This window comes from Mastigoproctus giganteus, chromosome 4, assembly GCF_048544385.1.
Source record: "Mastigoproctus giganteus isolate SK-2022 chromosome 4, ASM4854438v1, whole genome shotgun sequence".
Classification (NCBI taxonomy): Eukaryota; Metazoa; Arthropoda; class Arachnida; order Uropygi; family Thelyphonidae; genus Mastigoproctus; species Mastigoproctus giganteus.
In genome coordinates, this window is record NC_143578.1 from 80858565 (window position 1) to 80878664 (window position 20100).

The following is a 20100-nucleotide window of genomic DNA, read 5'->3' on the forward strand; positions in this document are numbered from 1 at the left end:
ACCACAATCAAGTCTCTTCTAAGGTGCCTAGTTTTCGAGCTCTGCAACCCACATATTCGAAGTCTTTCCTCATATGGACGCCTTTTGCTGATCTCACCAGGCAAGTTACCCATCTTTGGACCCTTTCAAGAACAATGTCTTTCTTTAGGTGCGTTCTTTATACTTGAACAGTATTCCAAGTGTGGTCTAACAATAGCTTTATATAATGGGATTATGACGTCCTTATCTCTACTATCGCTAGATTGTTCGATAAATCATCGATAAAACACCGTGGATCTTCCTTGCAACCAGTCCACAATGCTTGGAGAACATGTCTGACCATATCGTAACTCACAAGTCCCTTTCTTCCACTACTCACTTTAGTTCAACTCCACCGAATGTAAGTTATTTTGGGGTTGCTCTTCCCCAGGTGAAAGACCTTGAATTTTGCTGAATTAAATCATAGCACTTTTCTGACCATCCCTGTGATTCCAACCTGCTCTGGCTTATAAAGTAACCACTCATGTGGGACTGAGCCAAATGCTTTGCTGATATCTAAATACACAATGTCGAAATTATTCCCTAACTCTAGCTCAAAAGTGACCCTGCCAATAGCTAAACAGATTTGTTAAACATGATTTTCCCTTTACAAAACCATGCTGTGCATCCTTCAGAATTTCATTTCTATTTAAATGATCCTGAATTCCACCCTTGATCATTGCCTCCATGATTTTCCCTACTACTGAAATTAGATGGGCTGGTCGGTAATTTCCCACTTCACTCAGAACCCCCTTTATGTATTGACGATACATTGGCAGTTTTCCAATACAACGTAATCTCTCCGAGCCCAGTGATTCTCTCATTATTGGCCTTAATGGTTCAATACGCACTTGATGCCTCCCTTAAGATTATAGGGTATATGTCATCAACCCCAGGAGGTGAGTGTTTTCATTAAATAATCATGCGAAATTTCAATATCATTAATTACATAATTTTCCACTTTCTTGACAGGATTTTTCTTCTGTAAATATTGATGCAAAGTAACTGTTGAGTTCATCTGCAACATAAGTTGTGGTATCTAATACCATCCCACACAATTACATATGGGACCAACCTGATCTGTCCTTTACATTTATATATGTGAAGAATTCCTTATCCCCACTCTTTGCTCTCTCCCACTCAGTAAAGATACTATAGTGAAAATTATAGTTCACTTAAAACTTTTCTCCTTCAGAAAATAACTACCAGAATTCAACGTTGGAAGCCCAACATGGAACAGAACACCAGCATTCCACAAATTCTTTCCAATATAAGAAATTGCTTGACTCTGATTTTAAAAGATAAACTTGAGTTGGCAATTAACGAAGTACTTTTAACTATTCCTGTTAAAAAATTTCAACGCCTAGAAAATATACAGATCGTCAACGACTATCTCAGTACATCATCCAGTATAAAACCCAAAAGGGCATTTTCTGCTGCTAATCAAATAAATGTATCAAAATTAGATACAGTTTAAACAACTCTATCGATTGCTTGTTTCTTAAGAGCTCACTTTATTTGGACTGGTAGTATGCATGCTTAAACATACCTAAACTTTGTAGTGCCAAAATATATCTTTGATGTGTAAACATATTTGGTGGCACCTACTAAATTTCGGACTTTAGTAAATCAATGTCACAATTTTGCAACACAGACATGACATAATTTGATGTCATTTCCATTTCAAAACAAAGAAAAACCGAGTCAGGAGAGGCAATCATGCAAAGGATCATGGGAGGCGATCTTGGATGTGCTAAGAACTGGCATAAACCAGCTGGTTGTGGTAAAACATTTGGGACATACCATTTAGGTGGCTTTGGGCTAACCACTGCTACCCATGGCAGAAACCTTTTGGTAACCAGAGAAATAGATTTTGAGGAGAGTGATCTTGGATGTGCTCTGAGCTGTTTTATGCATTCTGAGCACACCCAAGATCATTACATCACATGTGCTTCAGCCTTACCAGTTGAAGCACATGTAATGTAGGTGTTACAGTACCCATCTGTTACTGATGCGATTGTATATTTCAACCAGCTGTGCCATTCAAGAATATTTGAATTGGTTCACAATCGGGAGACGACTCCAAATTACATGCATCAGTAGAATCTTTTGTTTGTCATTGTCCATTTTCATTAAGTTGCAGAAGTCTTCGTTGGTCATCAAGTTTGCCTTTCTTTGCAATTCATTTGAGTCGGTTGAGCATGGTGTGCTTTAGATCCTCATTCACTTGTTGTTTGGATGATTGTAAAAGTTTTAAAAGGTTTTTCTCCTCGCAGTCGCTTTAAAAGGCTATGCAGGTCATTACTGCATGCTTTGTCAGGGTCACTGTCTTGGTACATCGTCTTACACATTTCCAGTTTTGTGAATGTCCAAGTCAGATTCATACAATTTACTATCTAGTATTAGCTCTTCATTGTCATCGTAGATCTTGACATATTTCATGTGACAGTACATTTCCTCATTGCAAAATGGAATGTTACCATCTTGCACTTGTACTCGTTGAGATCCTGAACAGTCAGATTTGGTAGCGATTGTAACAATACAAATACTTGTGTTATTGCAATCATACTATTCAACACATGGCTACAATCAAATGGATAATTAGGCTATTGGCCTAATATCTTCCAAAGTTGAATCGGTAGAGTAAGCAGAAGGCGTGTGTATCCTTTTTATCACTAACATTAATTAGGTAGAGTAAGTAGCGGGGTGTGACCATAAATTGCATCATTCGTGGTTTCGGTTCTAGCTGTTCAAAATTTAGTGGTGCCATCAAACATGTTTTACACATAAAACACCTTTCTTGCGTACAGGGTACAGGTGCAATTTTTTTTTTTTTTTTTTTGTTTTTAGATTAACTGTGTTGGTAATAATATTTTTCAGAATATTTATTATAAGTTTTAAATAAACATGAATTCAAGTAATTACTTTATTGGACCTAACTGTCATCAAAATTTATGGAGAAAAATTGTTGTCTTTGGAATAACCAGTATCCTGGTTTCATAAATTAAAAATACCAGTATTAAGATTTTGACAGGTATTGTAAGCCCTACTGTCAACCCCTAGTCATATCTTGTGAAGAGAAATATTGCAACTAATATTATTGCTTGGTTTTGGTTTGGTTTTTTTTTTTTTTTTTTTTTAAGGAGCATTAGCAACTAAGGCCATATTGCTCCGGGTTATGCGGTGGTCATTCCCTGACCTTTCCGCATCCTCCGTATTTGGCGGTGACAGGCTCGAACCCCGGTTTAATCAAGAAACGTGTGCTACACACTGCTGCTCCTTCCCACCTGGCTACGGAGGCACCTAATATTATTGCAATAAGATTTCTGAATGGAGTGATTAAGCTCAATGCCAGTGGTATTCTTCCTTTGTTAAAACATCAGGAAAGATGGTTGCAATATTGACTGTTGTAACTTCCATTATTGAATGTTTGAATAAATTCAACATAGAACTAGACAAAAAATCAAAGGGGGAAAAACAGGTAATATGGGATTTTTTTTTTTTTTTTTTTTTTTTCTAGATGATGCCCTATAAGTTTTCTTTCTTGCATCATTTGCCATCAGAAGAGGAATAAACACCCAAATTCTCTTATCTATGAATCATTCCTTTTCATAAGTAAAAGAAAAGCTAATTGTTTACTGGGGTGAATAAATAAACACCTCCACCCGAATGGTGAAATAGATTTTTTTTTATCATTACCATCCTGTATATTCACTATTATGATACTTGTATATATTCTAGAGAAGCTAAGACAGACACATTTCTGTGATTTAAATATGCAGAACATGTATAAGAAAGTAACACAGAGCACAAGAAACTGTTCTAAAACATTTTATGGACTTCAGTGTTTACACACAGATACAGGAACTAGTACTGATTTGCCTGAGAGCCAATAACATGCACAATAGACTTCATTATCCACAGCTGCCAAAATAAGAGTAAACTACAGTGAGGACAGAATACTTTTATAATCAGGGCTAGTATTTGGATGGAAACAGATAAGATGAAGTCTACAGTACACCTAGTCCTGACCATTTGAACATCATGTATAACACTGAAATTTTTTTTTTCTTTTTTTACAGGCAGTTTTACTTCAGTACATCAGTTATCTATCACAGTTACTTAAATTACTGTACACATATTACATACTTTACAGTAGCAGGTTTGTGAAAAGGTACCTACTGATCAATAGGTTGGTACTGGATTAATATGCCACAATAAGTATGCCTGTGTAAATCATAAGTTAGCTACTCAAAATATTTTTAAGCATACTTTTGAAATCAGATCTTAAGGCAAGAAACGTGCATTGAACATCAGAACAATTTTAATTTAAAAAAAAAATTAAGTACAGTACATCTTGATAATAGTGTATAAGTTAATTATAAATACTGAGATTTCTCTAACAGAGAATTTCATGTTTAAGTGGCATTAAAACATGGCCATTAGTTTAAATATTCTCCCCTAATTCCATTATTTTATTTTTTTTCCATTCAATTACTAAATCTAAAATGTGTAAAAAATCTTTAACTCCCATGAATTCAACATGGAATTTGAATTACCACTAACAACAACAAATTTTTGAAGTAAACATTTCTTATTAATACTTCAATAGTCCATGTTTTATTAAACTGTTACCATAATTGGAATGTATGGAGGTACTTAAATCTATACATATACAGAAGTAAAAAATGAACCACAAAAGAAAATTAAAACTACTCAAAGCATTCATTGTTTCTCTTTGATGGTTATGGCAATGTACACATACCAGGAAGAAATAAAATTTATAATATTTATGTTTATACAATCATTTATTAGAGTTTAAATATTTAGTAAAATACAAGCAAACTGGTCAGTTTTATTTTAAGGATGTTAATATAAAAGCCACTAGATAATAAAAATTCCGGAAAAGTATATAAAACACCAAGCAAAGAATTATTACAGACACTAGGTCTGAATATCAGTTTGAAAACCATGTTAGAAGAACTTAACAGTTGTGCAGTATTCAAAATGCAATAGCCATGGCAACATTACAATAAAATTTTTTTTTTTATTTCCTGGACGGCGTATACAAAATATCCAAAGAAAGGAATACTGTTATATAAAATACTTAAGCCATAAGATGCAGGGAAAGAAAAAAAAAAAAGGATATACTTAAGCTGAATGTCACAATTACGGAAAATTGTTTTGAGAAGTAGTTCACCTGCCAACTAAATATTCCAAAAAAAGTTTTTTTTTTTTTTTTTTTTCTTCCTATCAACTGTATTTATGTCCATTAATATGATAATTCACCAGATAATGCTTTCTTAAATCACGATTTCTTAACCCATTGTTAAAAAAAAAAAATAGGTGTACAGAGTTGTGGCTGATAGCTGGTATATAATTAAACCAAAGCAGTAAACTAAGTGATTCTAATGTTTTTCTTTTTAGCAATTGCATTTAAATCAATTTTTGGAAGCAGATCCTAAAAATGCTTTCATATAAACATTGAATATGAAAAACATCCTGAAGGGTAAGGCTTACATTAACAAATAATAAAAAAAAAAAAACTACACATAAGCCAACTCCTAAACAAAGTAATATTTTCAACTTCTCACACCTGACTGACAACACATTCCCTTGCAACAAAACACCACCTGTATATGGATCAATCAAATTCAATAAGTGTGTGTGTGTGTGAGAGAGAGAGAGAGAGAGAGATTCTCATAAAAGGCATGCATGAAACCATCATGATCATAACATATGACAACATACCTTATCCAGCAATGGATTTCCAGCCAATAAACATCTACTTAAAACCATTAAAAGAATGAAAAAAAAACAAAAAAAACACATGGTTGATTTCGGCAGTATACATGTAGATTTAAGTTATTAGCATTTGGGTGCTGAAAAACACACAAGCTTTCCAAGATAGTTTCAACACTTCAAATAACATGTTCATTAACATACAAGCTATCAGTTTTCCAGTATGTGCTACCATTTCTTATTTGTGTTCCCAACTAATAAACAGTTTTAATAGACTGCAGCAAGAAAACAGCTTTTAAAATTGGCAGATGAGGTCACTACTGCTAGCCTCAGTACAAAAATTGAACTTTCTTTATACAATTTATTTATTATTATTTTTTAAATTGATTCAATTTTGACAAATTCATTAATTTGGACAATTAGGTCAACATAAGAACAAATTAAGTTACTGCTACCAAGGCTAAAAGAACAATCACTTTGTGGTAAGTTGTAACATGGAAGCACTAATACCCCCCCCCCATATTATACACTTGTTTTAGAGGTGAGCAAAGCACTAGTATGCCTTGTTCATTTCTAAAACCAGACTAGCTAATAAACAAATATAACCTTTAAACCACCCTAATGGTCAAAATCCAGCACCCATTGGAAGGTGGGTTGTTTGGGTTTTAATGAGTTTGTTTTGTTTGGTTTTTTAGGAGCATTAGCAACTAAGGCCATATTGCTCCGGGAAATGCGGTGGTCATTCCCTGACCTTTCCGCATCTTCCGTATTTGGTGGTGACGGGCTCGAACCCCGGTCTAATCAAGAAGCGTGTGCTACGCACTGCTGCTCCTTCCCACCTGGCTACGGAGGCACTAGGTTTTAATGAGGCATCAGCAGCTAGGGCTACAATGAGCCCCTCTGGAGGTAGTGCTACACCAGTGGGTACAATATATTTCATTAAACAAAATTTTTCTTTATCTAAAAATAGCAACAATTTTTATTCAAACTAGCTCTCTTAAAGAAGGAGGATCCTTGCTTAATGTCAGCCCATTTAACATTGCTTATATAATTGACAAAAAAAAAAAAAAAAAAGTTGAGGCACCCACCCCTATACAGACAATGTCATAGAAAATGGTTTGTGTGTGTACAGGATAATTCGGGAGGAATAGTAAATATTTTGGGAGGTTATCATATCGATTATTCTAAGTAAAAAATTTCATATAAACAAGTGTCCAATTCTCAATGGATACAGAGATAGCTGTTTGAAACTGGCACGCACAGCTCCCTGAATCAGATGTGACCAAGAAGCAGTTTGGTGTAAGAAGTGTTAAGAATGTCGCACATCTTCACACATGCTGAATATGCCGATATGGTGTTTGTCTACGGTTTTTGTGGTGGAAGTGCTAGTGCTGCTTGTAGAGAATACAGTCAATGGTTTTCTAACCACATTTCCATACTGGATTCAAGAGCGTTTACTAGTGTTTACACCAAACTACATGAGACTGGTACAGTTCCCAGCACTCATTTCTTTTGAATGTGCAAATGAACAAAATGTGGATGAAATAGAACACAGAATTTCTACGCATATTGGTGTTTCATAGACAAGAGTGTGGTGAACATTATGTGAGCACTGCTTGTATCCATTTCATGTACAGTGGGTGCAACACCTTCAACCAGGAGACAATACCCATCGGTTGGAATTTTGTTGGTGAGTAAACGCCGATTAATTCCATTAATACTGTTCAGTGATGAAGCTACTTTCACCCGTAACTCTCATAGGTGGTCAGACGAAAATCCTCATGCCACTGTAGAAACAAATTTTCAACACTGCTTCTCTGTAAATGCGTGGTGTGGTATCATCGACAATCACTTTATTTGGCCTGTTGTGTTACAAAATCTTCTTACACTGCCCATTTATTTAGAATTTCTGCAAAACGACCTTACACTTCTATTGGAGGATATTCCCTTGGTTACAAAGATTGGTATGTCCTTTCAGCATGGCGGAGCTCCTACACATTTTACCAGTCTGCCAATACAATATTTAAAATGAAATTTCCCTGAATGATAGATCGCTGCGGTGGTCCCGTTCACTGGCCACCAAGATTTCCAAACCTCACTCAGATTTTTGGTTGTGGGGACAGATGAAAAGCACAGTATACAAAGAAAACTGTGAATACAAGAGAGGAATTGCTCACTCGCATTTTGGATACTGTTGCCCTCATAAAGGAATGCCAAGACGACCTCAGAAGAACAATGTGTCATATTACCACAAGAGTTGCAAAGTGCAATGAGGTTGGTGATGGGATTTTCGAGAATTTATTATGAACTGTAAAAAAATTTGTCAATTATTTGCATTTTGTATTATTCAAAAAGTCAATAAATACAAACAATAAGTCATATTTCATTCTTTAATACCTCTCACATAATGGCTTTGTGCATGCCAGTTTCAAAAAGCTGTATCTCCATATCCGTTGAGACCTGGACACGTTTATATGAACTTTTTTACTCAAAATAATCAATATTATAACCTCCAAAAATATTTATTATTCCTCCTGAATCAACCGGTATAAAAAAAAAAAAAAAATTGACAATGTTAAATTCAGTTTTGTGTGATATAAGCACTAAGAAAACAAAAATGAGAGTACAATTGTGTTACGGGCCTAATGATTCTAACGAGTACACAGAAATAGTGGACCAATAAATCAGAATGTTTTGTAAAGGGGGATTTTAACTTTCCAGATATTGATTGGAAATTGTGGGTTGGTCAGAGACTAAGACTTTTGTAGATTTATTGGAAGACTTTTCTATAGTAGCACATTAGAGATGCAACAAGAACAATACTCTTGATCAGATTATCAGCAGTGATTCTTCATGGATTAAGAATTTGCAGATAAAAGAACCATTTGATGGCAATAATCACAGTATATTGATGTGGGATTTACTTAAAGTAGTAACTACTATCAAGGAGAGAGAGAGAGAGGGAAGCATTTTTGTAAAGCAGACTTCAGTGGTCTCAGAAAGGTTTTTTTAATTCAATAAAGTGAGAACTATTCCAAAAAATAATTACAGAAGCTACTAGGCTTTTCATACCGACTATGATATACCGTTAACAGCTAGAACCTAAATGGATTTCAAATGAACTAATGAGACATGGCAGAGAAGAAAAATGCGCCAGACACAAATTATTAGGTGATACACAAGCCTATAGTAGATATAAACTAGTCCACAATCAAGTCACTAATGACACTAGGCAAGCCAAGCCAGATGAGAAATCTTTGGCAAAGAATGCAAAGAAAAATAGCAAAGACTTCCTTTTAGTAAACACTAGGAGGAGGACGAATCACATTGGTCCACTTGATATCGTTGGTTTAACTGCTGCTGATGATACTGCTCAAGTTGCTGACAAACAATGTATCTTGCATCTAACATTCATACATGAGGAATTTTTAGGAAAGTGGATATCAAACTCTAACATGGAGCTAAATGATTTTATAATAACTAAGAGAAAGGTGGAAGAGAAATTGAAGTTAAGCATAAGAAAGGCACCCAGAGTGGATGAGATCTATCCAATTCTATTGAGGGATGTAGCAACAAAGGAAGTAAGAAACCCTTAGCCATAATTATGAAAGAATTTTTGGATTCAGAATAAGTTCCCACAGACTGAAGATGTGTGAATGTATCCCCAGTTCACAAAGAAAATCAAAGGGTGATAGGAGTAATTACAGACTTGTTAGATTAACTTCTATTCCAGGGAAAATAATGGAGTCACTGGTTAAAGAAGTAATGTAGGACTATCTAGACAGGACTGCAGTTATACTTCAGACACAGCACGTGATCTTTAAGGGAAATCTTGTCTGACCAATTTAATTATATATTTATGATGCAGTCACAAAGGAACTAGATAAAAAAAATAATTCTGATATCATATACTTGGATTTCAGTAAAACTTTTGATAACTGTTGCACAAAAAGACTGCTATACAAATTGAAGCAGTGCAGCATTAAGGACAAGTTATTGCTACGGATAAAGGGATGGTTGAGTGGCTATTAATGGACACTGTTCATCATGGACTAATCTCATCAGTGGAGTCCTACACACTTCGGTGCTAGGCCCATTGTTGTTTTCTATATTTATTAATGATATTGATGATGGCATATCAGGCTTAACATCCAAGTTTGAGACGATGCAAAGATGGCAGGGTAGTAATGGCAGTATGCTACTGCAATAGGATCTAAAAAAATTATGCAGATGAGCTGAGAAATGGAAATTGAAGTTTAATCTGGACAAATGAAAAGTACTGCATATGGGTAGCAGTATGTCAGAGTAATGTACTGACTGTATGGTACTACACTCAGGGTAGTGAAAAATTAAGATGTGGGATAATTGTGCAGTCAGATATGAAGTTCTGTGAGCTGTGAAGACAGGCTTGTCATGGGATTTTGTCAATGATATATATAAATTTTGCTAGCATGGATAAGGAGGTGATAAGGAGGGTGAGCCTTTGGCTGTGACAGGACAATTGCAACTTCACTTACATCTATGTACACTGTATTCATTTAGTTGTAATAAAGATTCTCTCTCTCTCTCTCTCATAATCCCATTGTAAAAGGCAATGGTCAGGCCACATCTTGAGTACTGCATACAGGTCTGGAGGCCTCATTTTAGGAATGGAGCAGGTACAGAGAAGGGAAACAAGATTGGTGAGAAGAACAAAGGGAGGTCCTCTTAACACAATGCTTCAGTTCCACGAAATGCAGCATCTGGAGAGTAGGCACCTGAGAGGTGATCTGATTGAGGTTTTAAGACCCTGAATAGAATGAGCAAGCTCAAATCTGATGGGATTCTTCCTCTTGCTCAGCTACACTTATGAGGGGGCATAAATTCAACTTGAAGGATGGTTGCAGAATAGTTGGTGAAATTTGCCTTTAGCCAACAGCTGGTTGTTTGCTGGAACAAACTCCCAGACCATCTGTCGTTGTGGAAGTGGATTCCTTAAATAAATCCAAGGAAGAACTAGACAAACTGTTGGAGAGAATGGAAAGGTGAAACAGGATTATTTTTTTTTTTTTTGCTTATGCTATATTAATTTTCTTTCTTGCATCATATTCCACTGCTAATACTATATAGGAACATCATATTCCACTGCTAATACTATAATCTACATAGGAACCAATTTTGTAATGACCTTTAGCACTATTCTGTATAACACTCAATCAGGAAATAATTAAGAGTGGAATATAAGTTGCCAATGTATTACAAGAAATGATTGATTTAGCTACATGTATTAATTTGTGTTCTTAACTTATTTTTATCTGTTTGTTGTTTGAGCAAAAAAAACCCAAAAAACCCACCACTTCTTTCGTATGTTATTGGTTGAATAACCACACCACACTTGCTGTCATATCTATGTTGTTTCTTATGACGACAGGCTATCATTCAAATAAAGTTAAGCACCAATTTTAAAAAATCTGAAACAATTTCATTAGGAACTTTAAATTCTTTAGAGAATTTTTTTTCCCACTACAGAGATAGTTCAGATCCAGAAGCTACACAATATTACATGGCACAAGGCAGTGTGACGAAAGTCAAACTGATCGAAAAAGTCAAGATGTTAACATCAAAATATATGTTGGTCATAAAGTCACAACCCAAACTGAAAGTATTTTTATTTAGCAATACGTCACAAAACATAGCAAATCACATGGCACTCACATGCTGGTAATGTTCATAACACTGTATCTAGACAGTCATAAATGAATTAACTTCCTGATAGCAAAATTTAAGCATTTCACTAAGTTTGCTGAGACATTTAAAAAAGTGATAAAGAAAGGAGTCAGGTGAGGATAAGTCCTTGGTAGTTAAACAATTGAATAATCCAGATATGAATTATCCCCTCATGAAAGAAATCATCACTATTATTGCATTAGCAACACCAACTGTTATGCTATTGTGTTGGGGCCATTTTTATTCAAGCAATGAAACTACACATTAAGCAGCTGATAACATTACAGTAAGTTTCATTAAACAAAAGAAGACAGAATCTTTACAAGGGAATAAGTTTCAAGACCAGTGTCAAGCTACTGGGATAGTTATGATTCCTGTGAGTACCTTTCAACTGTTAAAAAAACACTTATGTACATTACCAGCAATTGGAAGTCACACTTGAATATTAGTACACAGGGCGTTTCAAAAGTATGTGGCTATTTTAATTTTTTTCACAAAATTACTGTAGTTTTCAATGGCAAAACATGAAAATCAATAATAATAATAAAAAAAAAAAAAAAAAATATGCAGTACACATACCTAGTAAAATATTTACTAACACTAGGCATGTGTCAGCTTATTTTTATTACTTTTAACCATTCAAAATTCAAACAGCTACAACTCTATACAGAACCGAACACACTTATGACTTTTTTTTTCTTAAATTAGATTACAGAATACATCTCAGAATTTTTTTCACATACTTCTCAAAACACAATGTTTTGAGTGTATATATATATATATATATATATATATATATATATATATATATAGGTATTGAATAAGTGCCTTTAATATGGTGTTTAGTTTTAGATAGGTACTTAGCTGCAACCCAAAATTAGCCATAACTGGTCACCAATGCCAAACCTAATAAAGGATATTAATACGTAAAATACAACAATAAAAAACATAATATATATATATATATATATATATATATATATATACACACATACCAGTAAATTATAGGCAATGGATACATTGAAAGGGACGTTGACGAGGGCTAACCCTTTCAATATATCCTCCCATAATTACCCGAGCTATCGGTTTCTGATATCATCTGCCTGTTAAACACGGTCTAAAGATAATTTGTGCGATAGGTAGCATTAAGGTTAGCAAATAATTTAGCCGTTAACAGGCTAGATGACTTTAGCCCGACCGATAGCAAAGACACATATAGCAAATGGCAATAGTAAGGAAGAAAAGCGAACCAATAACATTAATATGGTATAAATAATAGACTAGGGAGCAAGCGCTAAAAGTAAGGAGAAAGGCTGCAAGATATAAGGAAAGCTATAGTACCTCAATCCCCCTCGAATTGCTCTAATAGTTCATGAGGTAAGAAAATGATAGAAAATAGTTATAGGTAAAGGAAAAGCTGTATTGCAAGTATACGTCGGATAATACCGGGAGCGTGACTTCCCGTCCCTTTTAGTAAGGGATCCTGGTATGTCATAAGTAAAATGCAGCAAAATAGTATAATAAAATGGATAAAATATTACCAAACAGAAGTGGACAACAGAATTGCTAGTTCCTAATAGCTGACATAGTGCTACAATGGTTTGTCATAGTATTGCCATCTAACCTCTCCAGGACGATGTAAGAAAAAACAACGTTGCAGAGCACGTGTAGCTTTATATCCAAAGATAGATGTCAGCGCCCTCGCAGATCTGACATGTAAAGTGTAGAGGAATAATTAAATCCAGTAAATTGGACAGTCGATGCGCCCTCAGGCGTAAATATTCGTGCGACACTAAGAATTTTATTATAATTTTTAAGAGGCTATAGAAGAAATGCAGTTATATTAAGGGTTCCCATGTGAATAAGCAAGAGAAGAAAATGGCTCAAGTGGAGCCAATAATTAATTACTACCTCAGAAGCAAATATAGGTACAACTTTTTCAATGAGCGTAAGCTATATAAAATATGTTCCTGAGGCAGTGCCTAAATATGTACATATTTACAGGCTCTGTAGATAACGTCGGCATTAAACAATGTAGTAGATGCATATGCATATATATTAACCTCGCAAGACTTTTGATATAATATACTGTTGGTCAAACTGGTTATGGCAATTATTTAACGCTATTAACATAGCTGTATGAAGGTTTATACTTATAAAATGATCCGGGAATCCATTCTCTATTAACTTATGTCTAAAATCTGTAAGTGTGCCAATAATATTCTCTGTATTATTGCATATTTTAATTCTTCTGATACCTTGTGACAAAATAATATTTTTGTGAATTCTTATTGAGATATTTGCTTGCCAATTGGTAAGGTCAATAGTTTTAAATCCAAAGGCCTTACGTTTGTCGTAAACATTGGTGACAATATTATTATTATGCACTTTTATGTTTAGGTCCAGGTATGTGGCTGATTTGGTACTATGCTCATTAGTAGCAACTATTTCTAGTTCTGGTGGATAGTAATTGCTAATTACTGTGAGTAAGTTTGGATGATTGAAAACAATTAGATCGTCAATGTATCTGTACATTGCTATTTCCTTATTAATATTTAATTCAAAGTAATGCAAGTAGAGATTAGCAACCAGGCAAGAACTACAAGCACCCATAGCAATCCCAGTATTTTGCCTATAAATATAGGTACCATCGTAGATATAGCTATTGAAAATGCAAAGATTTACTAAGTAAATCAAGTATTGTTGCTTGCAAGGCAATATATTATTATATTTAGCATAATATTCATTAAATACGTATTTTAAACTACTGTGTGGAATGCTAGTGAACAGATTTTTGAAGTCATAAGTGCTGATATGTTCAATAGTATGATTATGGTTGTTTAGATATTCCAAAATTGGGCTATTGTTGAGAATAATTCTAGAATTTTCTATATTTTTAAAAATAATACTTAGAAGTTCCACCAGTTTTTTATGTGGAATTTTTGAGTAGCTGTTTCTGCAGGAAGTAATAAATCTGAAACTAGTGGGTGTTTTGTGGAATTTTGGTATACAATATATAACAGGAAAATTAGTATTGGGGTTGTTTAATTTTAACTTTTTTTGCATAGCCAGTAATTTTTTAATGATAGTGGTACGGTTGATGGTTTCCAATTTATACATAGAACTGTTATTCAGTTCATTTAGCACTGTAGTAGTGTAAAATTTTCTACATATAATGCTGTAGTTGTTGGCAGCTTTGTCTATGGTAGTTATAATAAATTTATCTTGTAACAATTTTAATTGCTGCTTTATGCTGCACAAATCAAATGTTTTGGTGGGCTGTATATTTTTATGCATAATACCAACCTGTTTATTAATAGCCTGATATGTAAGGGTTATCCATTTGTGGAAAGCTTCTAGTGGTATATTATGCTTATATATATATGCTAATTTAAGGCAAAATTGCATGAGATCTAAATGTATTTGCTTATACATTTTACTGGTATTACAGATAGTATTTGGTCTAAATTTAAATCCATATGATAACAAGGTGCGTAATTCTGGGTCAGTAATAATGCTAAGGTCACCAGTAATTATATGCTTGTGATGTTTATCCACATAAGTATGATATTGAGGCAAATGACAAAAACATTCTGCCTCAATATCACTCTTTACTAAGTTGCAGGCAACTTGCTTATAATTACAAACGGTAAGACCTATAGGCTTATTATAACTGAATCTAGTATGAATATTCAAATTACTAATAGGTAATTCATGTTTGTATATATTGATCAGTTTATTTATGTTTATATGATCTAACAAGTTATAACTAAATTTAATGCTAATATATTCACTAGTGTAGGTACTTTTTCTTAATCTGTATTTAAAAATATCATTAAGTAGGTGGTTTAGATGCTTGTTAACATGGCTATATGTAGCATTGCAGATATCAGAAACCGATAGCTCGGGTAATTATGGGAGGACATATTGAAAGGGTTAGCCCTCGTCAACGTCCCTTTCAATGTATCCATTGCCTATAATTTACTGGTATATATATATATATATATATAAATATATTATGTTTTTTATTGTTGTATTTTACGTATTAATATCCTTTATTAGGTTTGGCATTGGTGACCAGTTATGGCTAATTTTGGGTTGCAGCTAAGTACCTATCTAAAACTAAACAATCATATTAAAGGCACTTATTCAATACCAATATATAATTAAGACTGATGTAATGTTTTTTCTAGTCATTTATAGATGGCATTAATCTGTTCTTGCTATAATTAATTTGATAGAAATAGTTTGGTTATATTACTTTACAAGGATATCTATTAAAATTGATTTGATATATATATATATATAGATAGATATATATATATATATATATATATATAAAAACATCGAGTCTATTTTATACTTGCCCTGTACCTTTCCCCCCAGGTTAAGAAAAAAGTGCAAATCTCCACTTAAGTGTATAAACTGAAAAGGAGCAGAAAGATCCAAAAGAATAATCAGTAAATAAAATATTTATGTTTACTGAGCCATGTTTATTTAATATAATTGCTAACAGTATAAATATAGTTATTCACCAGTACTCAACCTTATCTGCTTATGTATCCTTACAAATTTCTCGAAGAATATTATTATATCCCCATTATATATTTTTAAATGAAATTTATGTTCCTTAAATATATTTGAGATAATATCTGTTTACAATACTGATGACAGAAGAATTAATCAAAGCACATTATTATCATGTTAACAAATTTACAGTATAGATGTTAAAAATTTATAATTTTTAACATCTATACTGTAATTTTTACATCTGCAACAGAATATAAATTAAATAATTTTTTATATTTTAAAACTTTTCCATAACCTAGGGAAGGAATTACAATAACTATTAAAAAAAAAGTTTTAGAGGTTTGGGTGGGGGTTGAAGGGAGTTTGCTGAGCATCCCTGATTGGCCAATGGGGAGGGGAAGACAATCACTCTTACAATATCATTCTCTTTTCTTTTACCTTCTTGGATATCCTGATCATTGAGATCAGTTCTGCATGTGACCAAGGAACTAGCAGAGGTAGCAGAAGAACAGTATACTGCTAACAAAGGTAAAAATTGCAGTGTAATAATATAATAATTAGTAGTTCTCTTAATAGAAATAGTCCACAATGGTATCTGGACAGTACACTTTTAAACCAAGTAACTGCTCAGGGCAAGACAAGAATGAGGGAGGATGATTGAGAATTAATTTTGTGATTAATGTGGGAGCAGCTACTTTACTCAGCATCTATCTCTATAATCTACTGTTGTAGATTTTCTACATCACTTCCACATTGCAAACTTAAATTCACATTTGCTCAGATATTGTGCCCTTCTTTCTGGGTCCCTGTCCGCATGAGTTACAATTTAAACTGCCACTGCAATAATTCTTGTGTATTCTGTTGCATTTATCATTCAGTCATGTGTCCAAATATCATCCATTCAGAATTAGAGGTAGTGCATTCTTACCTACTGATCATTCCTAGTATATTACCATGTTCAGTTTTTTTTATGAGTACTCACTATGTAAAGTAAGATAATTTTATAAACACCACTATGATTTAGTTTTATAAATTTGCAAATTCAATCTTAAATGAATGTCATTCAGTATTGTATATCACTATTGAAGCTGCAGTATATTAAAATATATTCACCCTTCCCCCCCCCTTTCCTGTAATCAGAATTCTCAGGTAAAAACAGCCAAAAAATAATTATTAATTGCTTCTGAGGTATCTATAAAAAACTGTAACCCCCTCTTAGCTAGGGTGGGGGGAACTGTGGTATCCTCTAGAAGCTTGACGTGCAATGTCAAGTCCAATCCGTCTCTACCAGAGTTGTCTTAAATCATCTAAATGATCATAACTGTTTTAACTTTTCTTTAAAATTTTTCTATCAGCATATAAATTTTCTTAATTTCTGTGTATATCAAAAAGAAATAAATGAGAATTATTTTTTTTTGTAGCTGAGTTCCCAAATATCTCTTGTCAAGTTTCTAAATAGAAACAAATGAAATATTTAAATTTTTTTGGCAAAAGATTTTAAACAAGCATCTTGATTTTTAGTAAAGCAAAAAATTTCTCTTCTGAGTGTTTAATAAAGCCATCTCTTTAACAGCAAAATGTTGGCACATGAAAAAATTATCTTATTCATCAACTGGCAGTAATATTTATGTTGTCTACATCAATAATTTCAATGTTCAATACAGAATTACTTAAAAACAACGCGGGGAAAAAAAAAAAAAAAAAACTAAAAGGCAATCAAAATTAAGCACTGAACACAGATAGAATGGTAGCATATATCTCATACCAGTCTAGAGGTAAGTAATTTTTAATGTTTACTGGACATGGATCTCAATATATCATGTATTCTGGTATATACAACACCAGAGTGTATATCTTACTTTCCACAGCAAGTTTTACTTTTTAAACACCAAACTTTTACACGAGATATTATAATCTGCTACCTGCATTTACTGTAAATCTCCCTGTATTTCTGAGCTAAACACAATTTTAGTTTATTTAACACAATTCCTTTCTTTTTTTTTTTTGATTTTTTGGCCCCATAAATTTTCTTAAAAAGTTATACTATTGTATCACAGAAAAGTTAGAGATGAAGAGAACAAGCCAAATGATTTTTAAAATGTCAATTTTAAAGTTCATAAATATACTTATCTATACTCAACATCAAGTCAAGGGGTATATACTACTGAGGAAACTACAGAAATATCATCAGAGAACAAATGACGATCTTTTTTCACATGCAGATGCCAGTTTAATTTATTATATTTTTAGCATCTTAGTTTTAAAATGAAATTATTTTATATTTTGATTTGTTTTTATGAATACTTGGTGTGATGACCGTAGCATCAAAGGTGAGCACTATACTGACACCCACATGATCCACTTTACAGAACTGTGGAAGAGACAGCCTTGCAGTAAGAAATTCCTTTAATAACAACTGTGACCTTTATAATAAATTTCACTACAAACAACATATAAATTCATCTTTTATCTCAATGTTTTATTTATTTATTTTTTACCTGTTTTATATCTTAACATAAGATTAAAATATGTAAACAGTTTACCACAGATTCCAAAGCAGTAATCTTCCATGACTTAACACCAAATAAAGAGGCACTATTATTTAATTAATTGTTTTTAAAACAGTTGAACTCAGTAATTCAAGGGACCAAACGAAAAATACTCAATAAATTTATCACTTGTACGTAGTAACCAACGGCCTCCGTAGCCGAGTGGGCAGGAGCGGCAGTGCAGTAGCACACGCTCTGAGTAGACCGGGGTTCAAGCCCCTGACTACTGAATATGGTCGATCTGCCAACCCGCACTGGACCAGCGTGGCAGATTATGGTCCATTTTTCCCTCAGCATGAATTGTTCAGGAGGCTTCCATCCTGCAGTGGGTTAATAATGGCTGCACTTTACTTTTTTTTTTTTTTTTTTTTTTTTACGTAGTAACCATTGGTTACATGCATCTACAAGAAACTTCAGTAGGGAAACAAAGAAATGCATTTCCTAAAATCAAATTTCCTGCTGTGATATGATTTGAGAATTCAGCCATATAGTACAGAAGAAACAACAACCCATAATCAAAACAAAACATATTTTTACCAATAACCAAGGATAGCCTGCATTTAGGAACAAAAATTAAGAACTTAAATCTTTATATGTGATTAACTTTCATTCCTATATGAAGAGAGAGAGAGAGAGAGAGAGAGAGAGAGAGAGAGAGAGAGAGAGAGAGAGAGAGAGAGAGAAATCTCTCTTGGGCTGCTAGGAAAGAAAAACCCTGGTTAGAGCCAATTCTCATTTATTTATTGGTATCGGCCATGTGTATTGCATTCTGAATGGCAGGAATTTGGTTTGTTGTGATATAATCTGATGAATAAGGAGGCAAAAGGAATCAAAGTAACACAGTCCAATGAGTAATGGGAAACTGAAGTTAATAGCATTATATATATTCCAATTTTACAAGCATTTTGAATTCCTTTCTCTACTAATCCTATTTTTTTGGATAAAAAGTAAAACGATCATCCTAAACACAAATAGCTTGAGGTTCTTTTAAATTCATCCTATTACTTCTGTGAAGTTCACAATTACCATTACAACTGTGAATTTTTTAAAATTAAAATATGCAAGTAAACTAATAAAGATGACACATTTCACTGTTAAAATAAAAATACTACACAGCATAAACTTAAAAAAAAAATACAATGAATATGAGAAAACTAATATAATAACAAAATAAAATAAAAATACGCAAAATATATGAGGGGGAAATTCTAAAGGTTGGTGAACAGCACTCAAGGCTTGCAATGTCTAAACATTGGTAAATAGATCCCAGTATACATGAAATTTACCAATAAAGAACATCCCTGACTAATGACTCCCATTCAGGGAATCAATTTAACTGCTATCAACCAGAAAAACCAAATTTAGTTGGATGTTTTTCCTTTTATCTAGAGTTCTCAAAAATATTTTTATTAGAGAGCATCTCAAATCTTTTAGGACCTTACATTTTAATAATGCATTTCAGCCTAGGTGTGTTTAATGTTTTAATATTAGTATAGGTACATTCTCAGTCCTTTAAGCTTTTCCTTAATATTCAGTAGTCTGACTGTATTTAGTT

General features: G+C 33.4%; 1 protein-coding gene across 1 annotated transcript in view; it reads right to left on the minus strand.

The window, feature by feature from the left end:
* Positions 1 to 6842: 6842 nt before the first annotated feature.
* Positions 6843 to 20100, minus strand: part of LOC150086866 (solute carrier family 41 member 1-like) — a 202263-nt gene continuing 189005 nt past the window's right edge. The window contains exon 13 of the mRNA XM_090372784.1: positions 6843 to 10764. The gene's annotated coding sequence lies outside the window, so the exon portion shown is untranslated. The remainder of the gene's footprint in view (positions 10765 to 20100) is intronic.